The sequence below is a fragment of the Raphanus sativus genome, chromosome 2 (assembly GCF_000801105.2).
Source record: "Raphanus sativus cultivar WK10039 chromosome 2, ASM80110v3, whole genome shotgun sequence".
NCBI lineage: Eukaryota > Viridiplantae > Streptophyta > Magnoliopsida > Brassicales > Brassicaceae > Raphanus > Raphanus sativus.
In genome coordinates, this window is record NC_079512.1 from 7046769 (window position 1) to 7050662 (window position 3894).

Below are 3894 nucleotides of genomic sequence, written 5' to 3' on the forward strand. Positions count from 1 at the left end.
GGTTTGTGAAAAGATAACTTGATAGCTATTAGGGTTTGCGGACACAACATATATATAGGCTGAGACTTGTACATACACAAGCTCAATTAAAGGAACATACTCCTTGTGTTTCAAATAAAAGGAAATAAAAAGAAACCATAGTCTAAAATATAACATAAGATAAATATGCATCCGAGATGCACCCATGATACATCATCTAGGAGATGTGAAAGTGAACTTGATGCCTCATTAAAAACCTTAGATAGAAAACCCAGTGGGACAAAACTATCTAAGGGAAAAAGAGTACACCAAGCCACTTGCCTAGATGATGATCAGCTTGATGGTGATGTTGCTTGAATGGTGATAAGTGTGTCTTGGTTGATCAAGCTTCTTCCAAGACCTTCTTCTTGCTTCCAGGCTATCATGAGTAATCCTCCAATGGCTTTCTTGAGTTGTCTACTCCTTGAACGAGTAATAGGACCTTCTGGTATGGTTAAGACATCTTCAGCAGCTGGCTCATCTATCATCACATTGTCTTCATGAGTTGGCTGGTCCATGATCACATCATCCCCTCCTTCTTGAAAAGGATTTGACCTCAAATCAAGCTCATCTGCAACAAAAGGAATCAAGTCAGTAACATTGAAACTGTTGCTTATATCATACTTACCTTGAAGATCAATCTTGTAGGCATTGTCATTGATTTTCTGGATGATTTCAAACGGGCCATCTATCCTCGCCATCAGCTTGGACTTTCTTTCTTTGGGAAACCTCTCCTTGCGGAAATGAACCCACACCATATCTCCTACATCAAAGATCATCTCGCGCCTGCCCTTGTTTGCTTTCTTAGTGTACTGCTTTGTCTTCTCAACAATATTCTTTCTAGCCTGCTCATGGATCTGCTGCACCATCTCTGCTTTCTTTTTTTCCATCCATACTGACCCTAGCACACTCAGGTAAAGGCATTAGATCCAAAGGAGAGATGGGATTGAACCCATAAACAATTTCAAAAGGAGAATACTTAGATGCAGAGTGTTGAGCATGATTATAAGCAAATTCACAGTGAGGCAAGTACTCTTCCCATGATTTCAGATTCTTTTTAATGAATGCACGCAAGAGAGTTCCAAGAGTTCTATTGACTACCTCAGTCTGCCCATCAGTTTGTGGATGACATGTAGTAGAGAATAATAGCTTAGTACCTAGCTTAGACCAAAGAGTTTTCCAAAAATAACTAAGAAACTTAGTATTTCTATCAGAAACTATAGTCCTAGGCATACCATGAATGCGCACAATCTCTTTAAAGAACATGTTTGCAACATGTAAAGCATCATCAGTCTTATGACAAGCAATGAAGTGTGCCATTTTAGAAAATCTATCCACAACCACAAAGATAGAATCCTTACCTGTCTTGGTCCTTGGCAATCCGACAACAAAGTCCATAGATATATCATTCCAAGGGTGAGTAGGAATAGGTAAAGGAGTATACAAACCGTGGGGTTGGATCTTTGACTTAGCTGCTTTGCAAGTTGCACACCTCCCACAAATCTTCTCAACATCTCGTTTCATGTGTGGCCAAAAGAAGTGATCTTGCAAAACCTTGAGAGTCTTGGCAATACCAAAGTGTCCCATTAAACTTCCTCCATGGGATTCCCTGACAAATAAATCTCTTAAAGAACAGTTAGGCACACACAGTCTATTATCATAGAATAAGAACCCATCCTGCCTAAAGTAATGCCCAGCAGCATACTTCTCACACGATTTATAAGCTTCCTGAAAGTCAGAGTCAGTTGCATACATATCTTTAAGTTGTTCAAATCCTAGCAACTTAGCATCAAGAGTATTCAAGAGGGTATACCTTCTGGATAGTGCATCAGCAACTATATTTTCCTTACCTTGTTTGTATTTGATTACATAAGGAAAGGTTTCAATGAACTCGACCCATCTTGCATGTCTCTTGATGAGCTTATTCTGGCCCTTGAGGTACTTGAGAGATTCATGATCAGTGTGTATGACAAACTCCTTGGGCCATAGATAGTGTTGCCAGGTCTGCAAAGCCCTTACTAAAGCATAGAGTTCCTTGTCATAGGTAGCATAGTTGAGAGTTGCTCCTCCAAGTTTCTCACTGAAATATGCTATGGGTCTTCTTTCCTGCATAAGCACAGCACCAATACCAATTCCTGAGGCATCACATTCTATTTCAAAAGTTTTATTAAAATCAGGAAGTATGAGAAGAGGGGCATGAGTAAGCTTCTCTTTTAGGCATTGAAAGGCAAGTTCTTGTGCTTCTCCCCATTTGAAACCGACTTCCTTCTTGATCACTTCAGTCAAAGGAGCTGCTATGGTGCTAAAGTCCCTCATAAATCGTCGGTAGAAACCAGCTAACCCATGGAAGCTTCTTACTTCACTTATGGTCTTAGGAATTGGCCACTCTTGTATAGCTTTTACCTTCTCCTGGTCCACCTTTACTCCATCTGTACTCACAATAAAACCTAGGAAGACCAAGTTATCCGTACAGAAAGTGCACTTTTTGAGGTTAGCAAAGAGCTTTTCTTTTCTCAAAACATCAAGAACAGTCCTAAGATGCACTATATGCTCTTCTAAGCTCTTAGAGTACACAAGGATATCATCAAAATAAACTACCACAAACAATCCTATAAAGGATCTAAGCACATGATTCATCAATCTCATAAAAGTACTAGGAGCATTAGTTAAGCCAAAGGGCATCACTAACCACTCATACAAACCATGCTTAGTCTTAAAGGTTGTTTTCCACTCATCTCCCTCTTTCATCCTAATTTGGTGATATCCACTTTTCAAATCTATCTTAGAAAAGATGCTAGAACCGTGCAACTCATCAAGCATATCATCTAATCTAGGAATAGGGTGGCGATACTTCACTGTTATATTGTTGATTGCTCTACAATCAACACACATGCGCCAGCTTCCATCCTTCTTGGGTACAAGGAGCACTGGTACAGCACAAGGACTCATGCTCTCACGGATGTGGCCTTTCTCCATCAACTCTTCAACCTGTCTTTGTAGCTCCTTAGTCTCCCCTGGATTAGTTCTGTATGCTGGTCTGTTAGGAAGAGTAGCTCCTGGCACAAAATCAATCTGATGCTCAATCCCACGGATAGGTGGTAGACCTATGGGATTATCTTCTGGAAATACATCTTCAAATTCCTGTAAAAGAGCTAACATCTCACTCGGATACACCGGTGTACACTCAGTTAGATTCAAAAGAGTTTCTTTAAAAACAAGCAATAGAACAGGCTGGTTAGAGTGAAGAGATCTTTTGATATCACCAGCTTTGGCATAGAAGTTGTGCTGCTTGTTCTTCTCTGGTTTGAGATCGATTTCTTTCTTCTTTTGAAGCTGCAACTGATCTTGATGCACTTCCTTAGGAGTCAGAGGCACCAGAGTAGTCTTCCTACCATTGAACTCAAAAGAATGCTTATTTGCAAAGCCATCATGTGTGACTTTTCTATCAAATTGCCACCACCTACCAAGCAAGATGTGACTTGCTTCCATTGGTATCACATCACAGAGAATCTCATCTTCATACCGACCAATGGAGAATGGTACAGAGACTTGTGTGGATACTCTCATCTCACCCTCTTCATTAAGCCACTGCAGCCGGTAAGGTTTAGGATGTTTCTGAGTTTCTAACCCAAGCTTCTTCACCATGGTCTCACTAGCAACATTAACACAGCTCCCACCATCAATGATCAGGCTACATATCTTCCCTTGAACCATGCAGCGTGTGTAGAACAAGTTCTCTCTCTGCTCAAGCTCCACGGTTTTATTTTGCAAGCTGAGAGTCCTTCTTGCAACCAACAATTTTCCCTGAACTGGTTCTTCTTCATACTCTTCATCTGAAAGCTCCTGATCATCCTCAAGCTTCTCATCCTGAGATTC